Source organism: Thamnophis sirtalis, unplaced genomic scaffold (genome assembly GCF_051295495.1).
Source record: "Thamnophis sirtalis isolate CommonGarterSnake01/CBP01778 unplaced genomic scaffold, rThaSir2_p1.2 scaffold_11, whole genome shotgun sequence".
Classification (NCBI taxonomy): Eukaryota; Metazoa; Chordata; class Lepidosauria; order Squamata; family Natricidae; genus Thamnophis; species Thamnophis sirtalis.
Window position 1 is genome coordinate 25,000,347 of NW_028261391.1, and position 19,675 is coordinate 25,020,021.

Genomic DNA, 19,675 nt, shown 5'->3' on the forward strand with positions numbered 1-19,675 from the left:
CTTATTTTCAGGGAGGTCTTATTATTTTTGAGGTGTAGGAAACAGTGAGCATGGTGACCTCATGGCTGCTGCTGTGTTGAAATATTTCAGGAAAGGTCTTATTTTAGTGCGTGCACTCAAAAGCCTGATTGGGCTTATTGTCCAGGGAGTTTATTTTCAGGAAAACAGGGTATTTGTGGAAGAAAAGTAACTAGGAACAAAATACAGGGTGTCCTGTGATGGTGGGTACAGTGCATGCCTTAATCATAAAGTAAAAAACTTAGAAGAGGCTATTAAACCTATTGCTGACCCCATTGTTCAATGTGCAAACCTAACTTAAAGAATTTATAACAGATGGTTGTCCAACCCACTTATGAACAATGTGGTTATTGCAATGATATCTGCAAATTTGGCAATCATTTCCTCCAATCAAATCAATAACAAAAATATAGATGAATAGAGAGTATAGATTGGAAGTCCACTTAATATATTAAATGGGAGTACAACTTTCTGGAAAGGACATTTCATTTGTGGGATTCCACAACTAGAAGAAGGAACTAACATATGAGGATACTTGGTGGAGAAACCCCAAAGATATCTGAAGATCATGGATGAGCCTTAAGGGACTCTTAAGGGAAGATGTGTGTGTTGAAGTATGAGGGCTTCAAACCTATTTGTCCCTTAAAAATGAATACCACATTTGATGAATTGGAATTAGAATGCCTACCAATAACTCTGTTTTGAAATTTTCAAATCATCTTCAAAGCTGCCCTTTTGTTCACTGTATTCTAGTAATTCCAACTAAGATGATGAAAATGGTTTTATAATGAAGATGATTCATTTTATGTGATGTTCCCCTTGGAAGAGTCCATAATAATATATAAAAACAGTAAGAACTGTCGTGTATAAAAACTGGTCTATACAAGCTATTGTATAAATTTGATACAACGCTGCTTGTTTGTAAATTACAAATATATGTGTACTTCTTGATTAGTTTTCCTAATCAATTTAATTTTCATGAACATAAGTTTTGATTACCAAATAATAGCTTTCTTTTTTAACTGTACTTAAAAAAATCTACTTACAATTCATCTACATATTAATGCAAATAAAAATTAACCATTGAAGTCTCTGGATGTAGAACAGAATTTCATTTCCCCCATTAGTGTTGGTTATAAAGTTGAGTACCAAAAGATTCTGATAATGAAATATTCAAAGCCACAAAACTTTAGTTATCACTGACATTCAATTATCACTGAAGATTATAGGGAATGTATGTGACAGTTTTGCAATTCTATGCCTGGCAGAACCCCAGGGGCACTATGATTTTTCATGTTATCTATTAAATGGAAACCTGGGAAAAAATACGAAAATGTGTACATTTTATTCACACTAGACAAAGTCAACTGAAAAGCTTCTGGGTCTAGATACTTGGAACTGGATTTTCAAACACTATTCTTAATTATAGAGCAGGATTTTGAAACCATGGCTTGTTCAACAACTCATAATTCTCTTATTAACATATAAGGCTAAGAGATAATTGATGATAGCAATAGCAATAGCACTTAGACGTTACCACTTCACAGTGCTTTACAATCCTGTCTAAGCGATTTACAGAATCAGAATATTGCCCTCAACAATCTGGGTTCTCATTTTACCCACCTCAGAAGGATGGAAGGCTGAGTCAACCTTGAACCTGGTGAGATTAGATCTGCCAAATTGCTAGTAGCTGGTGATCAGCAGAAGTAGTCTGCAGTACTACACTCTAACCATTGTGCCACTGCAGCTCATAATGATATAATTTGTTCACCCCAAAATAAACCATATTATTTTTATTTGCTTCACTAAATGGAACATAAGGAAATAAAATTGAACATATTATTGTTACAAGGAGGGATAACCTCAGGTTTGATAGCAGAGATGTGGAACAGAACCAAACTGCTCACATGCAAATTCTAAATGAAATGATAGTAAAAACAATCAGTTTGCATACTATAATTGCAAGTACTGTATATATGGACTATTTTGAAGGAAAACATCAGAAATCACTCTGATGTCCTGACCCCATTGATTTTTTTTTAAAAAAACTAACATAAGTATAGACATAAGCTTTCAAGTATGAATGTGAAAAAAGACAAACTAGATGTCAGAACAAATGGTGTAAATTGCCAACAAGAGAAAAGAGGTCCAAATCTAGAAAGACAAAGCCTTCAGGAAGGGACATAACAAAAGAGCTGTATGAATAGACAAGAAGCAATAATATCTTGAAGACACTGAAGATGGAAACAGACATTAAAAAGCAAAGATGGCTCAGTAGCCTACTTCTGAATTTGATCCTTGTCCAGGCAAGTTTCTGATTTGCCCATTTTGGAGATTTGCCTGGCTATTAAGACAGAAGCCCACTTTGCAACTAGCCATAGTTGCTGGTAAAATGTCAGGTTATCTCTTGTCTAGATCACAGTCACTAAATGCTAAAGCCCAACACTGCCCAAGAGATATTGGGTGTGAGAGCCTATATTATTTGTAAAACAATATCTCCTAAGTTCAAAATCAAATTCAAACCATAGGACAATAATGAACAAATAATAACTGATTCCAAGACAATCAAACAAGAATGGAAGAACTATATTGAAATTCTGTACAATAGAGATACCAAAAATATGAACTATTAGGAATAGAAGGTAGGTAACCATACAATGCTATTAAATCTGGAGAATGACATAGACATCTATGTGTCAGTACCAAATGTAAGAGACAGAACAATATGAGCAAATGATCACACAATATCCCTAAATTCATAGGATAGCAAAATAATATTTAGTACTCGGTACTCATCATTAATTGGTTCTGGAAACTGTGATGAATACCAAAAATAATGAGTACTAAAAAAAAATTCCCATGAGAAATAATATAGTGAGTCACAAAGCAACCAACACCAACAAATTCTAGCTTGTGCATTGAGTACCCAACAATGAAAAGTGGTACAAAATATTCATGTCAAAATGCATTGAGTACCACATTTAATGAATTTCAAAACAGTTGAGTACAAAGTACCACTATAATTCAAAACAGATTACAGCCCATGGAATGGGGAAACCCAAATGTTCATGCTGGTTATAGAAAAGAGAAGAACAAGTGATAATATTCTTTATGCATACTGGATAATTGAGAAAGCCAAGAAAGCCATTAAAAGGGCAATATGTGCTTTATTTATTACAGAAAGTTTTTTGCTTGTGTCAAAGATGCTTTGGAAAACAGGAATCCTTGAACATAACATCGCCCTCATGAGAAAGTTTAATAAGACAGGAAAATATAGTATATATGGAATATGATGGAACAGATAGATTCCAGACCAAAGAAGGAATGAGGTGAAGTTGTACATTCTCTTTTTAATTACTTAAACTATTTGTTGAACATTTATTGAAAACGTCAGGAAGATGATGGGTGTGATTTTAAAAGTGGAAGAAAAAATTTCAGCAACCTGTCCTTTGCTGCTGAAAATCTAAATTCTAGAGCACAATGAAAAAATGGAACCTAGATTAAATATAAAAATACAAAGTAACAAACCAGAATTATCCATCACCCCCGTGTTTTCACTGTCAGCCTTAGAACTGACAGTGAAAACACGGGGGTGATGATAATTCTGCATTTTAATATTGACTATCAACAATAAGGAGATTAGAAATAAGAAACAGGCTACAGAATAGCACTTGGTAGAATATCAATGAAAGCCCAAAAACAGGTGTTCAGATTTCATGATCAGAATTGTGCAGTCAATTTTTATGTAATACTCTATGGAGATGAAAGTTGACTTTGAAAAAGCAGAATCAAATTAGTATAGATGTTTTTGGTGTTGAAGAAGGAACCAGTATATAGTCAGACTAACCAATCCATCTGGAGTTCTCATTCAAAGACCAGGTTCAAATTATTATTTTTATTTGATCTGATTTGATTGTGTGAAGATATAAGTCCTCTAAATACCAGTGAATGATCTTGGTTACAGCAAAAATGGGGGGGGGGGCATTATTTGAAAGGACAAATTGGTGACAGATCATTTTGAAGAAGGTCTACCTAGAGTTGACACTAACTTCATGGCTCATAATCCATCAAACAATATGCCCATCTAATACAACATTATTCTGAATAGTTTTCATATTGCAGCTTAACAAGATGTGTAAAATGAATGAACTTGTGCATCACATCAAGTATATGCAAATGCTGTACATTTAAAACCATTTCTGTTCATTTGCTGCTATATATAGCATTCCATTTAAGGACCTGCATATTTGAGAAAAAACAAATTCTCTCACTTTAAATCATTGCATAATATTAGTGTATTCTTGGAAATTTCACAAGTAGGCCATCATCTTGACAGGTTCTACCCTCAGTTGAGAGTCATAGGCTTAGTTCAAGAAGTATACCAACCCTTTCTTTACCAGAAATTATACAGAATTACAACTTGTGATTCAGCTTGTACATGGGCAACAGCCAGTCATGATGTGGAAGTTTTGTTCTGTTGATTTATGTCTTTTTAGTATTTGGGTCCCTAAGTTCACTCATGACTTTAAAGTACATTTAGATATAGTGCCAAATCATAAGTGCAATTCATTTTCTAAACATAGGGCATTTCTTGTTCATGGGCCATTACAAAGCCTACGTTGTGATGTCAGACACTATACTGAATGATGGTAAGATATTTTAATGCCCATTGGGCTGGTTCAGATGTTTTCATGCATTATATAGGTAGTCCTAAATAAGGACTACCTGTATTAAGCTACGAAATGTAATAAACTATTCATATGAGGTATGGGTTATCTATTATGGCTTAGTGTTATCTGTAGACTACATGATATTAGTTTCTTCAACAAACTGCCTATCAGTCATTATTCTAAACATTATCAGAAACCATTTAGAATAACTGATGTCAGCTCAATAATATGTGAAACCTAAGGCTGTATATAATTTGATTTGCATTCAGATGCCTCCTGACTCCGATCTACTTATTTCAGCTAGACAATTGTATTGCAACATACTACTGCAATGTTCTATACATGGGGTTGAAAAATATCTAAAACCTTCAATTGATTCAAAATGCAGTGGTCCACATGGTTTTCTACAAGATTTGCATGTATGTCATTTCTATTGTGGGAATTGCCAGTTTGCTTCCAGTCCAATATAAGGTGCTGGTTGTTACCTTTAAAGCCATGTGGCTTGGTGTCATTCAAAGGGCCATCCTTGCCCTGTTACATTTACCCAGCCACTAGAGTGGGGAGACAAGGTATGTGAGAGTTCTCCTCTATTAAGGAGATCCATCTAGTGAAGGGGTTGGCAAACTTAAACACTCAAAGAGCCATTTGGACCCATTTCTCATAGAAAAGAAAACACCGGGAGCCACAAAGGTCCTAATCAGAAACCCCCTGTTCAATTCTGGAGCTGACTGGAAGTTCAGTTTCCCCACCATGGAGTCTCCTCCTAGCACGGCGTACTTTTTCCTCTACCTGTCATAACTGAAAGCCCTATCAATTGAGGAGACAACTGAAAAACCCTCCTCTTGCCTTAGAGTCTTCTCTTGGTGCACTGTGCTTCTCCCCCCCCCCCACCAGAAGCTCCTCTCAAAATTGTGGCACCAACCGGTGACGGAGCCGCAGCAGAGGGAGGAAAGAGCCAACATGCGGCTGCAGAGCCACAATTTGCTGACCCCTGATCTAGTGGAAACAAGAAGTGTCTTCTCCGTGGTAGCTCCTTCTCTGCAGAGATAAGATTATCCCCCCCCCCACATGGTAAACTTTCAAAAGGCTGTGAAGGCATGACTTTGTCAGCAAGCCTGGGGACCTCAGAGTGATATCAAGGTGCTTTGATTCCTGTTACAGAAAGGTGGGGATTTATTGGGTTTTCTATTTGGGATTTTAATTCCCAAAACCACCTAGAGTTATTCTTAGTAAAATTGGGCCACCATATAAACTTTCCAAATAAATAAGCTGGATAGAAGAGTTTGCACCTAGGCTTGCCTTAATATCTGCATTCCAATATCATATTCTCTGCTAGCCTGTTGTTCATGCAGCTCTTTTAGCTTGGACATCTGTTTCTAAGCAAGTGAAATTCAAGGCTTGGGAAAGAGATATCTGATTGTCCAGAATGGGCCATAGTTCACTGATCATGCATGTAGGTGGTTTTAACTAGGAACTGTTAAATTTAACAGGGCAATTATATAAAAAGTATGAAATGATCTTCAAGAATATTGGTAGTCAAACCATGATACTGTCTAAGAATAACTCAGTATTTGTAGGCAAAATAAAAATAAAAAAACATTCTTCTAAATATCACCATGGCTGCAGAAGAAGATCATTAGATTCAAAATAAGTGCAGACACAAACTGTAATAATGCACAGAAGGAAATGATGGTACTTATGAGAAGAAATTACAGAAGATCAACTCAAAAGCATAATTAAGACAATTGTAATATACGAATCCATTTTATGAACACTGACAAGCAACGAGAACAAAATGCAGCATGATGATTATGGTACATCAGCAAAGCATTACCACTATAATTTTGTTCAGGAAAGGACAAGTGGACTATTAGTAAACCCAGCCTTGAAAAAGAACAGAATTACTTTACTGTGATTTAACCAGAAGAGTAGGAATACATTCTGATGTCAGGGACGGGTCTGATCTTTACCTAGTGAAGAGGTAACCGAGGAAGGGCAGGGTTAAGCCTAATAAGGAACAAAGAGAAATAAGCCATTTTTCAAGCACTTTCTCCATCCCATATTTTCACTTCCCGCTGCCAGCTCACAGGCACATTGCTTGGTCATACTGTTTCCACATTATATCTGCAGGTTTCTATGGTGATCAGCATACAGATTGTCTGCCTAACCATGTGTGAAAGCAATCATCTGATTTAGGCACAAGCAAAAAAGTGTGGCGAGATAAAATTGTCCCAACAATGAAAATATGATAGCGATGTGCTAAGTGACATCAGTTGTAATATTTAATTGCAGAGAGTGATGAGGGTGGATCATCATAAGAAGTAAAGAGAATGGGGCAGTGTCATATTAGTATTGTGTTCCCAAAGATAAAATGAGAACCACACAAGACACAACACTACTGTTATGCTTGTATCATTAACTGGAACTGTAGCATATCTATACTTACACATATGTGTAACACTCTGTGTATGTGTGTGAGAGAGAGAGAGAGAAAGAGAGAGAGAGAGAGAGAGAGAGAGAGAGAGAGAGAGAGAGAGAGAGAGAGAGAGAGAGAGAGAGAGAGAGAAACTGTGATAATGTTGTAAAGAAATCACTGAGGACCTGTAAATGACCAGCAGAGTTCAGAAGGTAAAAATCTTATTTGATGCTTAGACATCCAGGAAAGAATTATAGGGCAAAATATGTGGATTCCATTAGGAATGTGAGGGTTTCGCCCTTCACTAAGTATTAACTTATTTACTTAAAAGATTTATATGGATGTCCATTTTAAACAACTCTTGATGGCTCACAATAATGAATACATGTCTGGTTTCTCAGCATTTAAAATAATTGAGAGAGGTAAAGCAGTTTTTTTTAAAAAAAACTCGTTCCTTCTGGATGTAATGGATGTATCACCCTTCACCTGTATGGCCCTTGGCTTATACTTTTATAAGAACAATGAGGCCACAATCTGGGATTAGGCAAAATGTTGGATTCAGGTTTTGAATATTAAGAGCACATTCACAAAATAGCTACTTTTAGAGACTTGTTTATTCATAAAATGGATGCCACAAGACTAATTATAAAAAAAAAACTATTTACCAAAATATAAACATCCCTGGATATTCTCCAACATCTCCATGGGGCTTCATAGGACTCAAGGGCATATCTGGAAATAAACATGAAGCTACAAGAAGGTATTGAATGTCATCTGGCGAATCCTTGGCAGTAAAAAAAGTAATTCTCTGATATATATTGACCCATCTAATGTATCATGCTAACTTTTAATTCAACAACACTGGTTTATGATGGTTTGGGGAAGGTGAAAAATTGTATAATCTGCATATAGCAAATATTGGTGTACGTTAATGATCATTATATTCATTGCAAATAATGACCACTGATTTAGCAGTCATTTGAATTTACAGCAGCCCAGAATGAGTGGTACCTACAACCTATCTTCAGACTGTCTTAACAACCCATAGTCACATGATTTTCAATCTTTCCTGTGGGCTTCCCACAACCAAAGTTAATGGGAAAACTAGCCAAAAATCAAAAAGTGCAGTTATGTGAGATCTTTACATAATGATGTCTGGTGATTTGCTTAACAATTGTAACCAAGGACTGCTGGAACTGCTATTGTGGTCAAACATCATTGGATTATGACAATTTCATTTAGCAATGGAATTCCAGGATCAGTTATTTATCATTAAGCAAAGACTACCTTTGGAAGATGACAGATAGATGAAGCAAATATTGAACTCATAGCAAAAGGAGTGATTTTAAGATTAAAAAGCAACTTTGCCCTAATTTAATAAATAAAAAGAAATTAACCAAACCAGTCTATTGGGCTCCTCATAAAATGTGATCACATAGAAATAAACCACATTTACAGACCATTCAAAAGACATAATAAAAAGCTGAGAAGGAAACAAAAGGGCATCCTTTCCAGCAACCAACACCCAGATAAGCAGGGATTAACACCAGACAAACAAGCAAAAAAGAATACTCTAATCAAGGGAAAAACTGGAAGGGAAAACTACTGTATATAAACAGGGAGCAAACTTCACATTCACTAGCACTGGACAGCCATTTCTCTGACATAGGATAGGATTTCCTGCTTGAGCAGGGGGTTGAACTAGAAGACCTTCCCTTCCAACTCTGTTATTCTGAAACACTGATAACGTATCTAGTTGAGTAACAAACATCTTCAAGCAAACAACCAAGCTCAGAGAGCATCAAGGACTCCAAAGTATGCTTTATCCTATCACAATTTCACAAATACCAGAAATGTACTATAAGAAAAAATTTCTAATCTTAAGAAAAAAGAAGTCAGGATTATTTCTACTTAAAAAAAAACTCAGCAGGTGAACCTCTTAAAGATCACCACTATTACATGTTAATACATTAAGCAGCTGCCAGAGACACAAAGCTGCTTCAGGTTGTTGAAAAGTTGGCACCTTTATTATTCTGTTTCATTTTTAAAATTATTCTGGTAAAGTATCTGGCTTCCATAGAATTGTACTAAAACACTGTATTGCAGTATATAATTATTATACCTAGGCAACTTTGGCTAATCTCAAGAAAGAGAAACAGGATTGAACTCAATTAATAGACGTGCTGAATCACAGTATCACACACTTGGAAAGAGAGTCCATCAAGTCCAATCCTTTGCCAGGTGCCAGACTCCTAATTAAAATGTCTGAGTGGTTTTCTAAGGATATTTCAGAAGCCAACTTCAAGAAGAGCTCAGCAAACTGGATTGGAAATGGGTGTATACATATATACTGTATGTATGTCTTCCAAAAGAAATCAATGGTATATTGTTGCTATGAAAACATCATGGATAAGGTTATCTTGAGAGGCTCTTAACTTTGAAGTAGACTCATTTAGAATAATTCAAATGCTTTGCTATCAGAGGTGGTATTTAGCCAGTTCTGACAGGTTCTGGAGAACCGGTAGCGGAAATTTTGAGTAGTTCAGAGAACCAGAAAATAGGCTGGTCCTCCCACCGCAGCTTCCCAGCTGATCTTCTTTTGCTGCCCTAAACAGGAAAAACAGAGCTGGAAAGCAGGTTAGTGGAGTGGGGATGGAATGGGGATTTTGCAGTATCCTTCCCCTGCCACGCCCACCAAGCCATGCCACGCCCACCAAGCCACGCCCATAGAACCAGTAGTAAAAAAAAATGAATCCCACCACTCTTTGGTATGTGTTCTTTTAAACAAAAAACACTTTATTAATATATCAAAACCACTATATAAATGTAACATTTTTTTTAAAATGCCTTGGTTGATGATGCTGTTGAAAATCATTTTGATACCCCTTGGCATTTTCTTTCTCTCATGTATGTATTGCATGATATATATGTTTGTTTCTTGAATTCTACAATGAATATTACTTCAAATATTTTCTAACCAGAACATTTATCCATGATATTTTCTTTTCTTCCCCACCCTTTTAAAACATAAGGTGGAAGCACTCAGCAAGTGATACTGACAGATGACTTACTTTGTCTGATGAGCCATTATTTCTTGAGAGCACAAGAGCTAAATAGCCCTAGAAATCTGGTCAGTAATGGGCAGCTTGAGACTTTCACTCTCACTACAGCTCAGAAATAAATCTCACCATTTTTAATGGAGTCTCATTTCAGTGATTGCCCTAATCCTTGATTTACCCCTGAATAAACCCCAGCTGAGCAAGGACAGAAATCTAAATCAGGGTGAAATGCTACAATTCGGACCGGTTCACCTGAACCGGTAGTAAAAAAAATGCTACCAGTTCGGGCGAACTGGTATTTCTGATGATCAGCTGTGAGAAACGATTTATATTAGCTAGACTTGTCAGTTTCCTGATTTCTAGCTAATCTAAATCGCGTGGCGGATTCCCTCCACTCTCTGTTCTACTTACCTTTGCAGTCTCGGGAGGCTTAAAAATGCTCCTTTTTTAGCGCTGTGCACACAGTCACAAACCGGTAGCAGATTTCAGAGGATCTCACCACTGGTACATATCAATATGGTAACGCTGAATTATTTTGCAACCTAAACTATTTATGTTTACTTTATCTATTGTTTCTTTCTAGGCAAAATCAGACATTTTTTTTCATTTTGTAAATCTGTAATTTCAGCTTCTTACAGACCGTCTTTTTATTACCTTCTGCACATTTTTCCAACTGCATTTGATTTTCAATTTTGTGGAAGACTTCTTTGGCATGTAATTTTCTATAACCTTTACCAAACGTTTTATTGCAAACTTTTCCACAATACACATTCTTTTTTAATTTACAAACTCTATTATGAAATTCAGAAAGGCAAAATTTGAAAGAGAATGATTGTGCTTTTATGGTGCAATGATTGTGCTTTATGGTGATTGTTATTTTATGGTGCAGACCTAGCAAAGTACTGTATAAGGGAATGGAATTAAAATGTGTACTGGGCTTTAGAAGTATTAAATTTCATTTCTGTTACTCCTATTTTTTATAAATTGATAATTATTGATGCATTAATATTTTTTCCAAAGTAGCTTATTCACATTTTGATGCTGAAATGATGTACAAGGTTTAAATCACTCACAGCATAAAGTTTACTAACTTAAGCTTCCCTCAGCAAAAGAAAATACAACCTCAGGGCAGAGGCTGCTATTGAGGCTATCATGATGTCACACCTCAAACCTTCTGACTTACATTTCAAAACACAAGTATAAAAGGGCAGAGTTTATATAGTGAGGCATAGTGCACATGTCATTTTTTTTTCATCATCATGGTTTGTTTCCCCCAGGGCTGCTGCTGAAATTGAGAATATGCTAGTGAACAACTTAGTCTCTTCATATTCACACAACACTTTTAACCAAGTCACTTAAAGGGCTACCAGATGCATTCACACAATGTGATAACCTGAGATAATGGTAACTTTGGTGTGTGAGTGTGGATTTTGGTTCAGTGTGTTGCAAAAATTCTGCTCTTTTAGTTATTTTATGGTGCAGTAAAATAAACAAACATAGAAAATTAGTTAATTCGGCTTACAACTTTTGTTTAAAATACCCTCTCTATTTTTTCCACGCATATTGAGCAGAATATATTGACATTTCCCCCCTGTATTAAGGTTTTGGCATTTTATTTAGCTAGGATCTAGTTAAATAAATCTGGCAGAAAGAAAATGCAATTGAATGGTATATTTATCCAAGGTTGCTGAGCCTAAGAGCTATCTAGACTAGTCCTAGAAATTCTATTCTTGTGCGTACACATCAGTATTGAATAGAACAGAGAGAAAATGATTATTGCTTGTTTACAATCTGAGGACTATCTGAATGCATGCTAAGTTTTTGTACTAGTTATGCAGTGTTTATGGTTCACTTACCCCAGATACTATCTTTTATAAAAGCATTAAAGATACTTCTATTATAGAGCTTCCTGTGTCAAGCGCCAAGGAAATCAGGAGATTTAGGCAGTTCCAATGAGTATAAAGATACATTGCAAGCTTAAGCTATGTACAAGAATCTGATCAACTAGCGGTTAAGGGAAATTTCAGAAGATAAGAGAGGCATTCAAGTGGGATGGACTTAGATCTCTTGAATATGTTTGATTCCTCCCTTAGACTCAGCCTGGTCATCTCCTACATCCTGTAGATCAGGGGTCCCCAACCCCTGGGCCACAGCCCACTACTGGGCCATGAGCTGTTTGCAACTGGGCTATGAAAATGGTGGATGAATGCATATGTGCACACATTCCCATGTGGATGAGAAGCATGCATGCCACTAGTGCAAATAGAGCTGTGCATGCACACATGCTTGTTGGACACACGTGCATGGAATCATATTCTTTCCCCCACCATCATCACTAGATCACAAAGCCAAACATGTTGAGGAACTCTGCTGTAGATAAACTATACTGAACAGAAGTTCTACTTAAGCATTCCATTTTTTTGGAATGTTTTCAGACAGTTTCACTTCATAATGGAATCAGTTAGAAAATTCCAATGATCTGATGAAAGCCATCCATTCAGTAACCATGAAGAAAAGCTAGGACTTACAGAATCCTAGATGGACTTTTATTTAGCTCACAAACACAATAGCTACGTATTTCCTAAGGCGCCCACCACCAAAATGTTAATTAGGGCTTCCTATGTGACTCTCGTCAGAACAATATCCATAAGCAAACACTCTTTGTACCAAAGTAAGACTTTCTGTTTATTCATTATATCTATCATTGTCCAGATTTTTTTTTCTCTTCCTAAAGGTAGACTTGAATCTGGGCTTTGTAGTCTTAGTCTAGCACATTAATCACTACCCACAGCGATTCTTGCTTTTTCTCCTGTTTGGTGTAGACATGTCGATTGAAGAACTGGTATACTGCAGTGCGGAGGACAAAGAAGTTCAAATTCTGATTCTAACATGAGGTTCACAGTGAGTCAACAAGATATACTCAAGTCCAGTCCAGTGAAATATCTAGCAGAAATATTTGCAGAATTTACAAAGCTTGGTACAAATATTTATAATTTTGCATGATGTGAGAATTAATCTAATAAGTTTATGGTTCAATTCTGCAAGCATTCCACAAACTGATCTACTTATTAGGTTGTTGTTGTGAAGGAGAGAAGTTAGCTTCCTCCCATAATTGGGGCTTACCAGGGGTTGTGACACTATATATATATATATATATATATATATATATATATATATATATATATATATATATGTGTGTGTGTGTGTGTGTGTGTGTGTGTGTGTGTGTGTGTGTGTGTGTGTGTGTGTGTGTGTGTGTGTGTGTGTGTGTGTGTGTGTGTGTATAAATAAATGATAAATAAAGGGAGACTAGTATAGATCTATTTCAAGCTATTTAGCTCTCATCTCAATAGTCTCCCTTTATTTATTTATCAGCATAAATATAACAAATGTAACAAAAAGGCAACAGTAAAAAATATTGGGTTTCTGTCTGGATGGTCTCTTGTGACGAGCCTAATGACAGAGAGTGGAAGTGTGACCTTCCTCCCATAGTTGGGCATACCAGGGGTTGTGACTTTAAGTATATACCTCCCACCCTGGCTGGCTGATAAGGAGTCGATCTCTGTAGCTCAAATGGTTAACTCCCTGCCTGGGAGGCAATGGAGCACAGGTTCGATTCCCAAAAACATGGGTATGGCTAGCTGATGAGAGCTAAATAGCTTGAAATAGATCTACACTAGTCTCCCTTTATTTATTTATCAGCATAAATATAACAAATGTAACAAAAAGGCAACAGTAAAAAATATTGGGTTTCTGTCTGGATGGTCTCTTGTGACGAGCCTAATGACAGAGAGTGGAAGTGTGACCTTCCTCCCATACTTGGGCATACCAGGGGTTGTGACTTTAAGTATATACCTCCCACCCTGGCTGGCTAATAAGGAGTCGATCTCTGTAGCTCAAATGGTTAACTCCCTGCCTGGGAGGCAATGGAGCACAGGTTCGATTCCCAAAAACATGGGTATGGCTAGCTGATGAGAGCTAAATAGCTTGAAATAGATCTATACTAGTCTCCCTTTATTTATTTATCAGCATAAATATAACATATATATATATATATATATATATATATATATATATATATATATATATATATATATATATATATATATATATATATATATATATATATATATATATATATATATATATATATATATATACACACACACACACACACACACACACATATATATATATACATATATATACACATACATACATACATACATACATACATACATACATACATACATACATATATATACAGATTTTAAAGCATGAAGAAGCAGATATAGACCTGCCTGTACAAATAAAGCTATGATTTCATCTTTCTGTGTAAGATGACCTCAGGAAGGATGATTACCTTTACAGGAAACCACTGCAAAATGTAAAACAGAAGTTTTCTGCCAGATACATTTTAGCAATAGAAATAGCCTTTGGCATCTGTAGTGTGGGTGCTGGTTCAACACTAATATTTCCTTGGGGGAAATGCACTAGGTGAGAACCTAAATGAAGCATTAGCAATAGCACTTAGACTTATATACCACTTCACAGTGCTTTACAGCCCGCTCTAAACAGTTTACAGAGTCGGCCTATTGCTCCCAACAATCTGGTTCCTCATTTTGCCCACCTCGGAAGGATGGAAGGCTGAATCAACCTTGAGCCTGGTGAGATTTGATCTGCCAAACTGCTGGTAGCCGGTGATCAGTAGAAGTAGCTTGCAGTACTATACTCTAACCCCTGCACTACCGCAGCTCATGAATATACTAAATGAAAATTTTATTTTTCGTCTCGCCAGGTGGAAGATTTTAAACCAACTACGGAAAGAAGCAACCTAGAACTAAGGGGAAATTTACTAATAATTAGAACAATCAGTGGAACAACTTGCCTACAGAAATTGTGAATGCTCCAACACTGAAAGTTTTTAAGAAGAGATTGGACAACCTTTTGTCTGAATAGGGTTTCCTGCCTGAGCAAGAAGTTGGACTAAAAGACCACCAAGGTCCCTTCCAACTCTGGTTCTATTCTGTTCTGTTCTATTCTATTCTATTGCCTTAAGTTAGTAAGGCACAAATGAAAGCATGGAAAGGGATGATTATAAAAAGTTGTGTTGGTCTTTCCCCCCAACTTCTATCCATAGAAAAGTAGAATCTGAATAAACAATACAAATATATGTATGTTCCTGTAGCAATGTATGTAACCCTACTTAGAACCTGCGCCTCCCTATCTGATATGAAACTGGAATGCTGCTTTCCTGTGGGAATTTTATTTTACCAATTTGGGGATGGCCTCTCTGCTTAAAAAATTTTTTTTACAGAGAAATGTATTTAGAAATTAATACTTTGTGATATAATAATTTGTAAATTATATTTTCCATTTACATAAATAAAGAAAAACTTATCTTTGTGTGTGTGTGTGTGTATATATATATATATATACACATACATACATACACACACACACACACACACACACACACACATATATGCCAAAATTCACAGTAAGATAGTATTTTCTTTTTATTGGGAAATTATTTTATCTGTTAATTGTAAAATAGTCTGGTATTTAATTTTGCATCCTGGCCTCTTCTATTTGTTTCTAAGCAGCAAGATATCCACACGAGTTACATATTAAGTAGTGAATGGATTCACAATACTCACACAGGCGTTCATTAAATGATATATTTGAATGTGTAAATGTCAGGAAGCAACCATCCTTTCTGCTGTAAGTTTGTTCCGCAAACAACTGCTTCCAGAGGAATGATTGAATGATTATGTTTCATCAAGTTAGTGACAACTCTTAGTGATTACATTAATAGACCTCCAGGATGAAATGTGTCTAACCTGGCCTTTTAGATTTCCTAAATAATCAAAATCAAATAATAATCAAATCCATCCACTTCATATATTGGTTGCCTACTGTTTCTTTCCACCTTAGTGGAGTCTTTTGTGTTCTCTGAGCTTGGTTGTTTTCTTGAAGACATTTCATTACCAAACTAGGTAATGTCATTAGCACTGATGGTTTGGTAATGATTCATCCATGATTACTAATGAAACATCTGTAAGAAAACAATCAAGCTCAGAGAGCATTAATAACCTCATAGTTCAATCCTGAGCTGCAAATATTTTCTTCCATTCTTTCTTTTCTTCATCGGAGACTTCAACTCGTCCAGAATGCAGCCACGCGAGCGATTGTGGGTGCACCTCGGTACACCCACATTACACCTATCCTCCGCGAGCTGCACTGGCTACCGATCAGTCTCCAGATACGCTTCAAAGTGCTAGTCATAACTTATAAAGCCCTTCATGGTATTGGATCTGGGTACTTGAGAGACCGCCTGCTGCCAATTACCCATTAGATCATACAGGGTTGGCCTCCTCCGGGTTCCGTCTACTAGCCAATGCCACCTGGCTACTACCCGGGGGAGGGCCTTCTCTGTGGCAGCTCCGGCCCTCTGGAACGAACTCCCCGCAGGGATTCAGACCCTCACCTCTCTCCAGGCCTTCCAAAAAGCCATCAAAACCTGGCTTTGCCGGCAGGCCTGGGGTTGATGAGTTCCCCTCCCCTCTCGACTTGTGTGGTTGTATGATTCTTGCTTATTTTAATTATCTATATTCTGTTCTATGTTCCCCTTTTCCCCTTTTGAGTTGTTCGCCGCCCTGAGTCCCTCCCGGAGAAGGGCGGCATACAAATAATAAAATTCAATTCAATTCAATTCAATTCCATCAGTATTATAGACTTTTCAAAAGAGCTTCATTTCTGTATAATCTGTACAAAATGTGGTAATTTGAGAATGGTTATTTGTATCTCAACTGAAAACTCTGGTTTTATTTATTCTATAATCTATTCTCTCTCTCTCTCTCTCTCTCTCTCTCTCTCTCTCTCTCTCTCTCTCTCTCTCTCTCTCTCTCCATCTCTCTCTCTCTCTCTCCATGTTACTTTCAGAAACTTCTCCAAAGCCAAAATTCAAAAGTTTCAGAGAATAAATAATTGCATGTAAGATTCTGATTTTTGTAAGTATCAACATATTACAGCACCTGAATATTTTTATAACACCTTGATTGCTACCCTACCAACTGCTAGTCTGTGCAATATGTTTGACTTCTGGTTTCTTTACATGTTAGTTGTTTCTAAAAGTATGATCTAGAAGTGATCTACCATTTCCAGTGTTAGTTCTGACATTGGTTGCTATACCTGTTGTCATTAGTTTGAGCTTCTTTATATTTAATATTACTTCGTTACTAGAGCTTACATATTATTTCAACTATCATTTTGTATCATTAGCATAGCACATTATATTTTTCCTTCAATTACAGAATCATGTTCATAATCTTTCGATCCATATTCCCTCAATGTATATTCAATGAAGAGATTGAACAAATAAGGAGAGAGTGTATAGTCTCATCTCATTCTCCTACTAATTGGGAACTAATCTGTTTGGTTGTGTTCAATGTGGACTGCACTTTCCTAAGCTGTCTATGGATTTGCCAAGAGAACAATGGGCTTCCCATTTTGCAAAGGACAATTCATAACTTGACATGGTCAACACAATTGAATGCATTGGTATAAATAATTAAGTACATGTGGACTTTTAGGAAGAATTTTTGGCTTTCTGAATTATCCATTGCACAGAAGCAATAATGTCTCTTGTTCTTTCATTTTTTTCAACCAGCATGAACATCTGGCATCTCCTCTTTCATGTAGGGTTCCATCTGGGATGAATGATCCTAAGCATTATCCAGAGGGGTAACTGCTGTTTATTAGTCTGCTGAAGCAATAACTAAGTACCATAGGGTATATTTACATTTAGAAGTTCCTTTCAAATCTTACTCGTAATTCAGAATGCTCTGACAAACTAATATCCTGTCAACAAAAACAAATAAAGTAGACATTTAGACAATACATATTCATGTCAGTTATTTTTTAAGAAAGAAATTAATTCTTTTGTTCCTGAGAAGAAATGAAAAAGAAACAAATTTTGGTTACTCTTATTTTACCTAAATTTCCTCTCATGGGGAGGGGAGCATGATAAAGTATTATAGACCATATAAACAATGGATTTAATGTTGCCCTCAGCATATCTTTTGCCCAACCTTCAGCTGACTATTTTTGAATGTTTGTTAGAATTTATTTATTAGATTTCCAGTGTATCCCACCTTTCATTCAGGAGCTCAAGGCTGTGTGTGTGTGTGTGTGTGTGTGTGTGTGTGTGTGTGAGAGAGAGAGAGAGAGAGAGAGAGAGAGAGAGAGAGAGAGAGAGAGAGAGAGAGAGAGAGAGAGAGAGAGAGAGAGAGAGAGAGATTCAATGGAAGGAAAGAGCACTAATACATAACACATACTAGTGCTTTTCCTTTCCATTTATAATAGACTTGTGTTACGGTTGGTTAAGCTAAGAAAAAAATGTAGATTGGAGCACTTGCTCCAATCTTGCAACAGGAATTCAAAGAAACCCTAGAGTCTGTAGGGTGCCATCTCATAAATTATAGGATATTAGATGGCTCTAATCCACTTTAGCTAAAAAGTAGATTAGCTACTACTTTGAGCTAAACAGATGCCTAACTAGAGTTATGAAAGAACAGTGGGAGGTTCATCCGCCCTCAACAAATTTCTTCCAATATTGGTTTAATCTTCCTTCCCTACATCAATATTGTGTCTCAACATATCCCAGTGTGATTGATTGATGTTATCCATAGATTGAACAATCCCTGCAATTAGGTCAGTGGGATTCAATGCACCTAAATGAGTCTGACAGTCCGAATATTGATATTGGTTCAGATGTCAAGTTAAATCTTGTTCCACCCCAATATTCTTTCTCTGGGTGCTGAGTAGCTACCATGTATAATTCCTATATCACACTGCATAGCATCTATTATGTACTGTGAGAATTACGCCTGGTGGCTTCATTAACCATTTCATGCTGGACTCCATCCAAAAACCATGGAGAGTTCTGAGTAATTACTCAGGTAGAAGAAACAATTGCTAAATGCTATAACATCAGGAGTTAGTTTCAGCACTTGGGCCTAATGAGGTGTAACTTTAAGAACTTTAATGCCCCTTTAAATTCTCTTGTTGGAAGGATATAGATAGAAAGAGGTCTTTAGATGCTAATAAACATCTTACAACTAGTACACTAGCATATATAATTTGGAGAGTTGCATATTGTCCATCACAGTCAAAATGAAACAAAATGATTTGGCTTGTTCTCCATCTTACTGTCCTGTTATACAGTTACCTTATGCATCCGGGTAGAAATCTATTTATATAAAAAATGTGGGGGAAGCGGATGTCAGGAGGGAAAGATTTAAGCTCCTGCTACATTATGGGATTTAAAGATACGACTTGTCAGCTTTATTGTATAATTTACATGCTGGAAGATTAGCTGTTTATTTCCATATTACTAGCACAGCTCAACAACAAGAAAAATTACCTTGTATCAAGGTAGGCAATTTTGATCAATTCTGTTATCACTTTTGTTCATGGTTGCACTAGTTGTACTCCCAGGGGTATATGTG